Source organism: Dermacentor silvarum, chromosome 2, assembly GCF_013339745.2.
Source record: "Dermacentor silvarum isolate Dsil-2018 chromosome 2, BIME_Dsil_1.4, whole genome shotgun sequence".
Classification (NCBI taxonomy): domain Eukaryota; kingdom Metazoa; phylum Arthropoda; class Arachnida; order Ixodida; family Ixodidae; genus Dermacentor; species Dermacentor silvarum.
The window spans coordinates 252,360,410-252,376,467 of NC_051155.1; positions in this window are offsets into that span (position 1 = coordinate 252,360,410).

Here is a 16,058-nt window from a genome sequence, read left to right on the forward strand (position 1 = left end):
CTGTAAAGAACGGAACGTCTTCAGCGTCTTCCCACTTCGCCATTCAGCGCCGCGGAGCAGAGCAGCACACTTGTTCGATCGGGCATCGATAACGCAGCGCTGCCCGCCCATAGAGAACCAAGTGCTCCGGGAACGCTGGAGGTACGGCGAAGACTGAGACATGGGCTTCTTTTTTTCTTTTTGTACACTCACAGCTGCGCCATATATGGGGTTTAGATCTTCTCCGACATATATATTCTTCGCATATATTATGCGTCTTTCTGTGGGCAGTGCATGCGTATTTCGACTGGGGCCGATTTGGCGTAGCTTTTCGTTCGTAAATGCTGTTTCCTACTAGTCAGTCGTCTTTGCTAATGTGTCTAATATCACAATGGGCTGCCGTCTTCCTCATACGAGCAGTATTAGCCTCATTTTTTATATTATTTCGAATTTGAGGAAGGGCGGGCCGGGAGGTGTTTTAGAGATTCCTATGAGCCGAAATTATATGCCTAGGCTTCGTGTAGGAAGGTAGTGTAATTATTATTGTGCTAATTATTCGTGCACTTGGTGGGGAGTCTAGGAAGGCGCGAGACTTGAGTTTTTTCCCCGATGAGATAAAGTTTGTGCCAAGAAAACTCCCGACAGTTGCAAAAGCAGCATGCACTAGTACAAAAACTGATACCGAGACCTTGAGCGCTTACATAACCTCGCCGTAAAAGACGTTTGGGACTTTTTGCGACAGATGCAGAATGTCGGGAAGAGAAAGATATATTATATATAGAGAGAGAGAGAGAGAGAGAATGGATCCCGGACAGATTTGTCTGGCTGCTTTGATGTTGCCGCATGGTGGACGCAGTCGTACTGAGGCCCAGATGTTGCCTGCAATCATGATGAGGGAAAAAAATGGCTCCTCGCGTTGCCTAGCAACCACCTCACGGAGCGGCATGTGCTTCGCCTTATCTCCGTGCCGTGCACATGTTGCCTTGACATGAGACTTAAGGAGAGGGCTCTCCTGCCCTCTCCTTAGGGCTCTCCTGCCCTCTCCTCGCCAAGCATGCGCTTGGCGTGCGCTATGCTCGGGAGAGAGAAAGAGAAAATGAGGGCGTGCGCGAGAGAAAGAAATTGTAGCAGCATCAACGAGGCAACGCGCAGAGATGCTGCCGACGCCGTCCGCGTTTCCCCGCATTCGCGCCGAACGCGCGGTGTCCGTGACTGCAGCCAGTGCCTCTGGCGGCGACTCGGCAGGTTTCGACCAGCCACGCCCCGACAAATGTGGAGGCGCAGCTTGGCCGTGGCGTCACCGAGGAGATAAAACTCAGAGCCGCCGCGACGGCGGCAGAACTCTCGTTGACTCTGTGGCGAGTACATGTAGCCTTGACATGAGACGACCAAAGAAAAAAAAAAAAGGACACCCGAAGAAGCCGCTCATCTTGAAGCGCGTCGCGCGGCCAAATGAGAGTCTGCGCGTTGGCTGCAAGCCGATTCGTTATACCGTGCCTAATAGCACTTGACATTTCCTAAGAAAACTTAGCCAAGCCTAGTAAAACCTGGAAAAAGCTAGGGCGATCACCAGCGCCGCTGTTTACTCCAGCCTTGCACCACTAGTGCAAGCTGCCCACATATTTTTCATTTACAATTTATAACTACGCCGCCACTACTCCTCAGCGCTGCCTCCATAGCCGCCGCGAGCTAGTTCAACTCGCAGCTCCAGTGCAGACCATGAAACTGTAGGCCCCTTCTGACTTTTATGCTTTTTTGAGACTTAATTCTCTTTTGTGTGCTAGATTAGTTTGAAGGAGTGTGCTGGTCTGGGCTGGTTGGTACAACATTAGGACGGGAACAAACAGCGCTAGGACGGGACGAAGTGAGTAGACAGACAAGGCGCTGAACTAACAACCACTGCGATCGCAGCATAGCTGCGAGATTAACTACGTGTTAAAAACATGATAATCTACTATGACGACGCGCGTGATGTGATGATTTCATTCCCTTCCCGGCACAGAAACCTTGTTTTTCTGGCCTTCTGCGCTGAACCTGTGCATTGTATATATTGCTTTCCCAGCAATAAACCAGCAGTTGTTAGTTCAGCGCCTTGTCTGTCTACTCACTTCGTCCCAGTCCTAGCGCTGTTTGTTCCCATCCTAGATTAGTATGTTGAGTTTCGTTGTCTCTTTTCGCTGTGTTTTCTTTAATGAATAACTAGTTGTGGTAACGAACGACTTCGTCACTTCACGCGCTGAGGCTGTGCCTCAGTAGTGATTGATTCCTTGAAAGAACCTCATCACACCTTGGTATGAGTCAGAAAGGTTGTGTCGTGTGGCGCGAAGCAGGATGACGGACACAGAGAAACGAGGACAAGTGATAAACTTTTTAGAGCGCAAACAAGAGACAAGGCAAAAAAGGAAGGTCAAGCACAGGACAGGAAGGTCAAACACAGGTCTTTTGTGCCTTGTCTCTTGTTTGCGCTCTAAAAAGTTTATCAAGTATGCACCAACTAGGCCCACAGAAAGTTCTTCTGAGGACAAGTGCTTACGGCAAACTGAAACTTCATTGTCTGACGTAAAGCTCTATATGAGAAAGAAGGAGAGAAGCTGCCCGAAGAACTAGAAATGTAACTGATAAGGGTGATGGTTTGGGCTAGTTGATTTTCCATGAGGCTGTGTGGTGTAGCGCGAAGCAGGACGAAGAACACAGCGAAACGAGGACAAGCGCTTACTGCCAACTCGACGGGTGCGAGGAGTTGGCGATCGCCGGGTCGCTAACTCCTCGGGCCCGTCTCTCACGTGCCACCACGGTTGTCAGAGACTTCGCGCCTTGCTCCTTCCGTCGCACATTCCCGTCGAGGGTTTTGTGCCATCACGTACGAGGGCGAATGAGAAAGTCTTTGCCCCTATTTTATTCTATGGACACTCCAAGCGGATTTCTGCCGTCGCCATGAGATTGCGTATAAAGTCTGCCACTCTACTCTGCCACCAACTGCGTACTTGTACTTTGCGCGGCTGAGGGCTGTCGCGTGCATCGTATCTTGAAAGCGATCTCCACACGGCTCTTATCCTTTGTATGCGCTGTACTTTCGCCGCTCAGTTTCCGTTGAAGCGATAGACCACACGAATCTGCGTTCGCTGCTGCAGCCGCGCTTGCTCATGCCAGCGTTTCGACACGGGTTGTCTGCGGTCATCGAGTGTGATCTATTCATGTTTGCTTGTGCGCGCTGACATCATTCTTGTCAATTCAGTTATAAGCGAATGTGTCCAGGTTTATGCAGCTGATAAAACTACTATCCTTACTCCGTATAGCTCTCTACTAATTTGCTATCGCAATTGATGCTTCGCATTTCGGACGAAACTGCGACTTTTTATGAGCTAAAATAAGGTACATACAGGTAATTACAAATAAACGTATTATTCTACGTAATATACATGACAGGTAGGAAGACGCACTTCGAAAAAATGAGCGGCGAGGACTCCATTCAAATAAGACGCTCTTATCGAGCACTTTTCGCTAAAAAAAAGCTGCTTTTTACTTTAACTTTTTGTGACTTGGCAGACGAGAGGTGGGAAAAGATAAACAAACCAAACCAGCACTGTCAACCGCCCACGAGCTGTTTTAAAGGCCCTTGACGACGACACCCGCGCATCTCGGAGACGCCTGCTGCTTGCACTAAAGCCGCCTTGTCTCTACACGCTCGTCAAGACGACGCGCGTGCTTAAATTTGCTGCCCTCGAAGAAGAAAAAATAAATGAAAAAAAAAACGAAAAAAAAAACGAAGTATGTCGAGAAAGTTTTGCGCTCGCTCCTCTTTAACCCAGACGTGCGTGCGACGAAGCCCATCATCGGCTATGGATTCTTCCCGACATGATCCACGGCAAACCAAGCAGCAACAGCGCCAGCGATGGCAGTGATGCATTTCCACTAATGTTGCGTCTCCCTAATGAGTTTCGGATGCGCGACCGGCACGTGCGAAGCCAATGTGGTGCGCCGACGGGAGACTCATCACTCGCGCTCTTGCCAAACTGCATCCCAAGGTAGAAGCGAAAAAGAGAAATCCGACAGGAAAGACGCTGGGAGTGGGAATAGGGGGCGGGTGGTATTATAGGATGTCCCGCTGAGGAAGTGCGAGAAAAAATAAACATAATCTAAACAAGGAGTCGACTTACAGGGGGACGTCCACACGTTAGCTAGAAGGTAAGGAAGGAAGAAAACGAAATATGCAGCAAGCAGCTAGGAAGCAAAGCAACTGCTGCCTCTTCGCGTACCGATTTTGCTAAATATCGACCATTAGCCCAGCCTCTGCGCATAGGTATACTCGCAGTGCTTTGGTCTCCCTGACCTTCCAGCTTGCAACACTTGTATCCTCAACTCCTGCGGGAGCCAAGAAGTAAAAAAGAAGAAGAAATGAAAATGTGTCTTTAGGGCATCGAGGCCGATTGGTTGCCACCAGCCTGCCAGTGCGGCTGGTACTGATCTTACTACATGTTCTCACCCTGCCGCCCAAATGCCCACGTGCTACCCCTCGCTATCACTGTTTATTTCGAGCATTTTATAAATAGGAACTTTCTTTGTGCCATTAAAAACTAGATGTCATTATCTGCTACGTTCTGAGTACGTGAAACATAAAACCTGCTTATAAGTGCATCGACCTACGCAAGAGCTTAAAGGCGCACCAGTACAAAAAAAGACATAGTACAAGTTGTTAATATAGCAAGAGAAAGCCAGCGAGCGACACCGCTACAATGAGTTTTGGGGGACACGTGCGGAGAATATGTAAGCTGAGCCCGGTTGGCTACCCTGCATTGGGGAAGGCGGAAAGGGGACAAAAAGATCAGTAGAAAGATTGGGAGGAGGACCAGCACCAGCATGAAAGTTGTTAATGCTCATTTTGACTTGCATCGCGCTCACCTATTCGTAGACGTGACAAAATGATTATGGATCAGTGAGCAGATAACAGACTACACAGTGGAGGATGACGACTACCGCTCAAGCGCCTACATTTTGGACATATGCTATTCGAAATTGTTGATGGTGATGATTGATGTTGATTGATGGTGACGAAGTTGATGATGCTGGGATGAAAACAACTGTGGTAGGACTGTTCGGTAGGACCGAACCATGGGCCTATATACGTAGATGTGTACTCACTGTACCTTTCATATATAAGAGCAGGCTGCTTGGGAGCCAGCGATGAGAAGTTCGCCTTCTTCTGGGCAATTCTCGTGTAAGGAGGTGGGCATGGTGTAATGAGCACCAATGAGGCATCGAAGGTTTCACTACAGGGGTGAATTACGCCAGATAGTAAGGGCTCACGATGGGCTGATACCGTTTGGTAGAACGAGGTACGTGGTCTGGTAGCAGGTATGCAGAAGCTCCCACTGGATAGCATCGACGTCTGCAGAGCTTGCCGCCGAACCCTCACACTCCGGACGGTGTGGGTTTGGTTCCCACCCGACAGTAACTTGTTTAATTTTAATTTCTTTACTTTCATTTCCCTTTACCTCAACATTTCTACACTTCAATTAAAACAACAAATACTTTTTCCTGCTCTTTCCTTGGCTTTGTTATATGTTGGCTTTATATATGTGTGCGAAGGCGCTCACTCACCGCTTTACTCAAGTTGGACTACTGACCTCTGCCGGGAGAGATAATCCTACACCATAGACGTGACTCGATATCCTGCCAAGGAGGAGGAACAATTTTATTAAAACACCAGTCAATGACGTCAGGAGAAAAATCTATCTCTCCCGTCACCCCAACCGAAATATCGTAAAATAATTGTTGTGCTTCTTACAATTCACCGGACTCGGCGAATGCCCTAAGGTACTTCATTTTCTTTTGTTTTAGTTCTTCATCTTCTTTTTCTAACCCATTCATCTCTCACCCCTGTGCAGAGTATAGCAAACGGAAAACTTGCATCGGGATAACCTACATGTGTTTGCTCTTTCTCTGTCTCTCACATACTCGCCCTACCTTTCCAGCACACTATAGAAAAAGGACCGCCTATTTATTTTGCAATTCCCCTCGCCACTGTCATCATTGTAAGCTAGTCTGCGGCTTTGACCTTCTCGAAAGAGAAGAGCACATACTGAAGATGTGCCAGAAATATCGGTGGATAAATGACCTACCTACGACGGCTTCGACCCGTTGACTCTGTCCTACGGCGTACAATAAAACTGAAAAAAATGTCTCTTTATAGCAACAAATTAAAGCTCTCAGAATCAATCCCCGCCACACAGATTTAAGGTTTTGAACATGACATTGCACACCAGCTACTGGACAACCGAAGTGCTGGCTCCAGGCCACGCGTTTTATCGCTCGTGGCCTAATCAACAGGTAGCACCACGAAAACGCAAGATATAGAATATTAGAGAATATACAAAGTACTGTATAAGTGTCCCGTGGTTGGCTTCGAGTAGTGACGCAAAACAGTTTCACAGTAGGTCTTACAGCCTAATGAACTCGTAATTTCCACTGATTTTCGCTAGATTTTACCTGAGCAATCGACTGCATTTTATTGTCAGCGAAGTCTCCGTTCTCCAAATGGACTGTTTCTTTGTGTATAAATATACAGCGCTGGCCAGACCACGTCACTACATTTATAAACTACCTTTGAATTCCAACAGATAGGAACAATGTAGGGGCAGAAGTGAAACGGGGGGGGGGGGGGGGGGGGAGGAAAGAACTGCACCACGGCTTTTGAAGAAACTTTTGTTGCAGCCACAGAGCTTGAAAGATAAAGGTACTTTTTCCAGAAGTGTGTCGGTCGATTTTACTGGCAAAGAAAAACAGAACACGCAGGAGAAAAGGGGTCGGTGACCAGGTCCCACCGTTTTTTTGTTTTTCCATTTCGAAAGGCCTTTTGTGCCCTGTCATGGTCGTTTATGGAGACACGGACGCACAAAGAGCGCCTATGAAGTTAACGAAAAAGAGTAATCTATTTCTCGTGGTAACGCAATCATTCTTTCGTCTTCACTCGTCTCTCTTGCTTTTCTTCCCTGCAGGGCCCAACGCTGTGCCGGTCAACCCACTCATTTCGCCGTGACAGTCGCCTAAGATTACGCTGCGTGCTGCGTTCCTCTAAGGTTCCGTTCCTTGTAACCTTTTTCATCCGCACAGTCGAGCTGACAGTCGCCACAATCAGGCTACACCCTCTCCCTCTCTGCACGCAACAGCAGAATTTCGTGTTCCACACTCATGCCCTGTTAAAAACACTGCCGCTTCTTCGTCATTCCCGTTATCTCTCTTTTTTGCAGTGAAGCTGCATATACCTAGAGGAAAACACTCGTGGTCCGCCCACAGAAACCATCCGGCTGAAATAAACCTATGAAAAACCTATCGAAAACTCGCGTCTCCTTCACTTAGTATATACAAAAATTGGCATGGAAGGGTACGGATGTATGACTAACATGACTGACATCAATAACATTACATGCTCGTCAGTTACGTCACGATTAACAATAATAAAATCACGTGTGGCGCATACCCGCATTGTATATGCGAGTATGAGCCAGGGAAAAGAAAGAAAGAAAGGAAGAAAGGAGGAAAGAAAGCAATCACGTGTGGCCCATACCCGCATTGGATATGTGGGAATGAGCCGCTGAGGAGCATGAGCGCGAGAGATCTCGTCGGCGTCGCACCAACTCCTCGGCAGGTCATCATGCCCGCGATGTGGAGCGCAAGCGGCTATGTCAGGCAGATCCGCAGGATCGTGCGGCCGAGTTAGACAACGACGTAACCAGTAATTTAGAAAGATTTTAATTAACCGTCAGGATTAACCCAGTGATAAACACCTGGACCGCACATTTAAGCTTAGCTGGTTTACGATCTGTACAGAGTGCACAGGTGGTGTTTTTGCCCCCTTATTCCCAAACCCGGCACTCCCTTACAGCTCGGAAACACAGATAGCTGGCTAAAATCCTTTTGCCAGTCGACCTTCATAATTAATGGTGCACTCTCTTGACCACACAAAGTGACCCGAATTTTGTGTCAAGGCCCACATGACACCCATCATTTTGTTCACCTTTTACATCTAGGCCCCCAACTCGCCCATTCTTGGGCTAGACGGCGTGTGACACGTTTACCTTTTGTCCCAACGCCCTCTTCCTTTCACACAACTTCATTCTCCTTTTTATCGCCTGAACTCCCCCCCCCCCCCCCCCCCCCCCCCCCCCTTGCCTTGTAATGTTTCCTTTCTGTTCAGAGACGCGGTTGAGAACGTCCGCTGCAAATGACGACGAAAATTCATCGGAAGAACCAGTAGAGCTTGCATTATGAATTTCGAGCGGGTTGTTGGGAACGTGAAGGGTGATGCATAACCAGAGGTGCGTGTGATCAGTGGCATCGTTTGAGTGTCATTTGTGTGCATTGCGCTTTGGAGCTCTCTCGGGCATTTGACGGTGCCCCGCTCCACGAATATTTGGCGTATTGATATCAAACATTTAGGAATAAAATTTGTCTTAAGTGGAAAATATATACTGCATAAATGTTGAAGGTATGGGAGTATTTAAGTTTGTAGTACAAAAATCGCGAGCTGCCGCACGGTCCATGGAAACACTTGTTTGTGAACTGAATTAAATTTTAGGTTTGTTGCTGCAATCAAATGGCTAAGCATTTATGCTTACAAATTCGCACGTACAATATGTATATACGAGGGCACCCTCATGCTTTTTCATGAAGCGGTTATCGCAGCAGACGCTACCTAAATTTCATCGATAAAAGTAAGCACGATAACCCTTCGTTACAACTATATGGCGTTTTTCAAAATGTCACTTCATACGCACTTTTTTACCGTCCTTATTGCTGTACATGCATTTCAGACCTAATTACGCGAAATGTATAGTGGTACTACAATTCGCTAGTACCAAGTGCGAAGCAAAGACTATTCTAGGGACCGCTAGGAGCAGCATACACGGTGACTCTTCCCGTTTCCGCATGCAACTAGGAGAGGCAAATTGTGTGTAGAAGATCATTCCGCCAAGTGGCGAAATGTCCTTGAAGCTAACTGTACCCTGTGACGATAACCGCCAAACAATGTAGCTGCTCACGGGTGTCACCAGTAGTTAGCTACAGTAACGTAGTCACTATCGATATATATAGTATCTATATAGTATTACTGTACTATACTATATGCTGTACTACACTATATATATATATATATATATATATATATATACTGTAAGACTATAAAGTATTAGTATCTGTAGCTTCTATATAGTATTTACGATCTCCTGTGCTGCTGTTGTGTAGATCGCGCTCAGTTCAGAGCCTCTACACATTTAACGAAGCATCGCTTTGAGCGAAGTTGAAATCCTGAACCAATGACTTCGTGATAACGTATGCTGAGAGCTTCAGAATCGTTCATTTGAGAGCTTCAGTTGCACGCGGTGGCGGGATCATCACCGCCTGCGTTGGCGCAGCAGCTGTTAAAAATTAAATGAATTCTTGAGTTTCACGCGCCAAACCACTATCTGATAATGAAGCGTACTGTAGGTGGGTATTCCGGAATAATTTTGACTTCCTGGAGTTCTTTAAGGAAAAGAAAGCACTTTACCCTTCACTCAGTCAAGTGCTTCTATAATCTCCAGCATCTCAATAAAGCATGTTTCTCTCTCTCTCTCTCTCTAGCCTGTTACTCCACGCTGGGGAAGGGGTTTGGGGGCACAGCAGAGATAGGATGCGACGAGTAACGAGGATGGCATGGTGAAGTTTATCATCACGAGAGCCGCACAAGTATATACACTGCTTCTGGGAGAAACGTACATTCACACATCATAGTATACGCATCTTCGTGGGCAGAGGTCGAGGTTTGTTACGTCTGTGCAGCAGGTTGTGGCTGCCGACAATTTATTACAAACAAGGGAACATGAACACGTTAAGCGGCATAGCTTAGGCGTTGGAGTCAACAACTAGCCAGAGTTCGATGTCAATCTCGCGCTCGTGCCATCTCGTCCCGTGCATTCGCGCGCGCACTTCGCTGTCGTCTTCGTCTAGCGTGACATGTCAATTCTTTCTCCCTTAGACGAAGTCTCCATAGCGGTCTGGAGGACGCCTAAGTTCAGGTGGTCGCAGTTTCCGGGTGGTTACTGCTTGTGACATCGAGGTCGACGGTTGCAAGAAAGTATTGTCTTGCCTGTCGAGCGAGTCAGGCCGTTGAACCGCAGAACTCGACGGTGTCTCTTCTGCCGTGGTGCCTGAGAGATCGTCTGCTATGCTCCAATCTATCGGTGATTGAGTTGCTTGTCCGGTCTGGCTTGTCTTTTTCATGTGGTTGAGGTGACGCCGAACCTTTCCTTGGTCACTTTTTACCAGCCAGGATTGTGGTCCGACGTGGCGCAGTATTTCGCCTTCAATCTAATCAGGCCTTTTCAAAAATTGACGGATGAGTACTCTCTCCCCTACAGCGAAGCGACGTGATTTCGGTAACGTATCCTGGATTTCAGGGATTTTCATCTCCGTCTCCCGCTTGAGCAGATCAAGAGGGCATAGAAGTTTTCGCCCGAACATGGCTTTCGCAGGTGTCATCCCTATGGCAGTGTGTATAGTGGTGTGTTGTTGATACAGGGATCTTGCAAGTCGGCACTGTATGGACTTGTCTGTATCCCTCAGGAGTGCTCTCTTCGGCTCTGCCACATAGCGTTCTGCCTGGCCGTTTGTTGCAGGGTGGTACGCTGGTGATGTTATAGGCTGAATGCCATTTGCCGTGTGGAACTGCTTTATCTCGGTGGAAATAAAGGCTTTTCCGTTGTCCGAGATGACCTTTCGGGGAATGCCAAACGTTGCAAAGAGGCTTCGGAGCACATCGATGACAACCGCGGATGTTGCTTGCGTCATGTGCCGAACTTCCACCCACTTTGTGTGTGCGTCCACGACAAGCAAGTAGGTGCGCCCGAGTAGTGACCCCGCGAAGTCAACGTGCACCGTGTGCCAAGGTGTCTGGGGACGGTCCCAGGTGGGAGTAGGAGCTTTGGGTGGGCTCTTCTGCGTTGAACGGCATTCACGGCACTGTCGCACCGTTTCTTCGATCACCTTGTCGATTCCGGGCCACCATACGTAGCTCCTTGCGCCCTTTTTCATGGCTACCATGCCTCGGTGACTGCCCATGTAGAAGTGCCAGGACGTGAGATCGTGCTGAGTTTGGTATGATCACCCGTGATCCGAGTGTGATGCACTCACGATGAAATGCTAGTGCGGTCGCTCTTCGTGGGTAAGGAGCGAACTCCTTTCCAGTGAGCTTTTCCACTGTGCCATCCTGTACTGCGTTGTTCAACCTCTACAGGATGCTGTCTTGTTTTGTCAGACGTGCTATCTCTGTAGCAGTAAACGGAGGTCTCGACAGAGCTTCAAACAACAGTACGTCGCCTGGTGGCCAGGGTTCATCGAGACGTTCTGGTAATGGTAATTGGCTCAACGCATCTGCATTTTTGATGGTTCTTGCCATGCCACTAGACGATGTTGTAGTCGTACGCCGATAACTTGATACACCATCTGGTCATCCGTGGTGAGAGGACTTGAGCCGTTGGCTTTGCGGGACCTAGTATGCCGAGCAGCGGTTGATGGTCCGTGACAAAAGTCACCTTTCTTCCCGCAATATACTTGTGGAACTTGTGCGCTGCAAACACTACAGCGAGACCTTCTCTGTCCAGCTGAGCATAATTGCGTTCCGCCGACACTAGAGTCCGAGATGGGAAAGCGATTGGCGCCTCTCTATTCTGGTCATCACGTTGAGACAGAACAGCTCCTATGCCGTACGGTGAAGCGTCACATGAGACGAGAAGCTCCTTCTGTTCGTCGTAGTGTGCCAGAACGGTCTGACTGAGAAGCAATCTCTTAAGCTTATCGAATGCTTCTTGATGGTTGGTCTCCCATCTCCACGTGGCGTCCTTCTGCAGGAGCTGGTAGAGACAGCTGGCATTTGTTGCACTGTTCTTCAAGAATCTGTCATAGAAAGCCAGCATTCCGAGAAATGATCGAAGTGCTTGTTTGCAGTTTGGTGCTGGAGCCTCTGTTATGGCTCGGACTTTCTCTTCGTTGGTGTGGACGCCTGTCTTGTCGATTCGGTGTCCCAGAAAAGAAACTTGTCGCACTGCGCTTACAACACGTTAAGCGGCATAGCTTAGGCGTTACATCCACCGTTGCACATCCGAGAACACGAAGGGACTGGCCTGACCAGGTGCGTAGGAGGATGTTGTCTGTCTCAAGCTGTGGTGGGTCATCTGTCCACGTGGACTTGAACGTGGCCTCACTGATGAGTGTGCAGGCTGCACCTGAGCCGACTTCGAACTCTAAGGACTAGCCATGCACGCGTAGCTGAGTCATGACCTTCTGCGTACTGGACGTGTCGATTAAGGTGCTGAGTTCTTAAAGTGCCGCGTCTGGTGAATCCTGTTGAGTCGTGACTGGTGCTGAGGCCTTTGTCGAAGTTCGCCAATTGTTACGTTTGTGCAGCAGGTTGTGGCTGTCGACGATTTATTACAAACAATGGAACATGAACAGGTTAAGCGGCGTAGCTTAGGCGTTGGAGTCAACAACTAGCCAGCGTTCGATGTCAAGCTCGCGCTCGTAGCCATCTCGTCCCGTGCTTTCGCGCGCGTACTTCGTTGTCTTTTTCTAGCGCGACATGTCAAGGTTAATGCAGAGTGGCCAGGAGACTGTCTATAGCTTGCAAATTTTTCGCAGCTGCCATCGTCACTGGCGTGCTTTTGAACCAGAGAGTAGTAGCTGCAGGGCGCCGATTGTTTGCCGGAGCATGATCTTGATGACAGAGTCCAACGTCTCGGTGCACTGTCGTTGCTCGGCGAGGCGGTGCACTGTCGAAGCTCGGCGAGGCCATGCACTCGCCGAGCTTCGTACGTGCGCCCAATGAACGGCACACGAGCGCTTTTGCCCTTCACCGTGGCTCAGAGTGGAGGCGTTGAGGAGGGTGCACGAGGCCTGCGAAAAAGTTCCACGACAACCGGATAAGTATCTTCACCACAAAAGCTCTCCTAGTCTGTAACAATAAACGCTCTGGGGGCCAAAACCCCTTAATACAGTTTGGATTCGGATTCTGTAAAGTCGCACAACTCTGTCATTCTGCTTTCTTTTCTTTTTGGTTCTTAGAGTACAAGTAATGCTTGATTTCCTGCTGATTTTCATGACACCGAGGCTCCAAAAGTCAGCTGACTACACATCGGCATTACATTTATAATTTGGCGCAAGAGGTCTGCTTACGTATGAATGTATAATTCTGTTCGCCATTATATATATATATATATATAGTAGTGGGGAATATGCATGCAGGCGCCGTGGGCACTGCCATCGCTTCGGCGCGAGACTAGAGCTCGAGCTGCGGATGCCAACAGCTAGGACTGTGCCTAAAAAGCCACTTGCGATCCTCGGACGAGTTTCAATAAATCCCCCTCTCATTTGGTGGAAGTGCTGGGTAACCTCGAAAACTGGAACTCCGAAGCCGGACGCTACCCACTGCTACGACCATGCCTGACGACACTGCCCAGGAAGATACACCTCAGCCTCCAGCGGTCATCGTTTCTGGTGTGTTGCGCCAGTGTGATCCTGCCATCTTTAGCGGCACCGATGATCATGACGTGGAGGATTGGTTGTCATCGTACGAGCTGGTAAGCCGGCACAATAAGTGGGACGACGCCACGAAGTTGCACAACGTGTTGTTTTACCTTACCGGCGTCGCGAACCTCTGGTTCCGAAACCACGAACACGATTTCACCACATGGACTGTATTCAAGACCAGTTTTGCAGAAGTGTTCGGGCGCCCCGCTGTGCGTAAGCTTCGCGCTGAACAAGGCCTACGTGGGCGCGCACATCATGGTGAAACGTTCACCAGCTATATCGAAGATGTCATTGACCTGTGTAGGCGGGTGAATTCGTCAATGGCAGAACAGGACAAGATAAAACACATTATGAAAGGCATTGATGAAGACGCCTTTCAAATGTTGTTAGCGAAGGATCCGCGTACCGTGGCTGACGTCATCAACTTGTGCCAAAGTTTTGACGAGCTACGGAAACAACGCATCCTAGCTCGACGCCCACCACCCACGGAAGATTCGCTAGCAGCATTGGTTATTGGCGACAACCAGACAACTTTGCTGACTCAGATAAAAGAATTTGTGCGGGAGGAGGTTGCGCGACAGCTCTCCATTTTGCCGACCACGGAGAAGCCTTCTCACTCTTTGGCTCCAGCAATCCGGCAGGTGATTCAAGAGCAAGTGACTGAAGCTCTTCCACCTCCATGTCAGCCGGCTCCGTGGTCAGCCGGCTCCCGTGGGCACTGCCATCGCTTCGGCGCGAGACTAGAGCTCGAGCTGCGGATGCCAACAGCTAGGACTGTGCCTAAAAAGCCACTTGCGATCCTCGGACGAGTTTCAATAAATCCCCCTTTCAATATATATATATATATATATATATATATACGCAACGTTCTCTATTGTCTCTATTCGTTGTCGGCGTAGATCCACCGGCATCCGTTCCAGTCACCTCGTACAACCTGGACGCGCAGCTCCCGATCCGGTGGCAAGACAACTGTAATGCAGTCTTGCTGCGTTACGAAGAAGAGCTTCAGGATGCACATTTGACTCCCTTTTCGAGCTGCGTTTTGTCGGCGTCTGCATTGCAACTTGTCAGTCATGAAAGCGGAAGCTTTCAGTGCACCTTTACTACGCAATACGAGAGCGGCGCTAAATGTAATAGTGGCTATGGCACCTACGTTTTGGATAATCATATTTGTTGGAGTTCAGAAACGTATCACACGCTCTACGCGTACCGAACATATCTCAACCTATACATCCTTAAAACATCAAGTGCATCGTTTCTAACGATGCTGGGGAATCATCTTTATTTAAAGTGTCTTACCTAAGCTGCCCTTCTTGTTGACAAGAAAGCAATACGTCACCCCCCCGCCCCACACACACACACACACGTAAAAAAAGGAGCATTTGGAAAACTGTAGGATAAAAATTGCTGGCATAAGAATGATAAACTTGCGGGAGCATGGTTACAAATGACCATTTTCATACTTTGTGCCATTTTTCATAACTTCGCAAAGGCATACCCGTTCTTTCACTCGCAACAACTCGAGGACGAAAAGGCACCTAATCTAATAGAGAGCAATCAGTTGCGATAGAGAAGCACGTGGTAGAAAAACAATGAATAGAGACTTACCTATATATGAGGCACATCAACATCAAATTGCGCTAGGAAAGTTTAGAAATAATGAAAGTCGACGTCAGCGAGGCCAGACTGGCCTCGTCGACAGGCGAATTGAAGAGTATAATGAAGTGCCGAGGGTGCTTTGTTTCAGACACAAACTGTGCGCTAGCAGGAAAATAATGAAGTAATTGTCATAATACATGCATGTGTTATAAATGTGCTTTAGTTTCTTAAAAAGAAAGAGAATGAAGGAAAACGACGAGCAGCTAGCAATTATGGGCTCCAGTGCATCGCCAAGGCCTCGAGTACTCTCGCTACTTCAAATTTTCTTCGCTTTCTGTCACAGATCAGAAAAGGCTCATCGGTCCTCACGCCGTGGTGAAAAATAAACTTTTGCGCTTGTTCGTGTGGGATATTCTTAATATATTGCAGTCAATAACGTGATGTTTGATGAAACACCCAACTTTGGTTTGATTACTCGCGCACTTAGGTTCAGTGAGTCCGGTGAGGCCCACCCTAATTTGATTAATTTTGCATGGCGAGGGCTGAAATTTGAAATGATACAAAGCAGCGCGCTCGCACTGTATTACTGCCCGACACTGGAATGCAAAAAAAAAAATGAAATGGCAAGCTTACAAAGCTCCCCTCTTTGCACATTTTCTTGCGTTCCTTCTAACTCAGGCTTTTCAATCAATTCTTTGATATGCATAGTTAGTGTTGTAATTGCATTCTCAGCGACGGTTTCCTCGAAGTAACAGACGAGAACCTCGAAGGCCTTGCTTTTATTGCGATAGCAATTATATGGACACTTCAACCGGATTTCTGCCGTCGGCGTCGCCGCCGCCGTCGCCGTGAGGTTCCGTATAGTTTCCAAGGGCGATGAAATCGTCGCCGCGCGCCGTATGCGCGAGCGAAAGCGCGCGGGG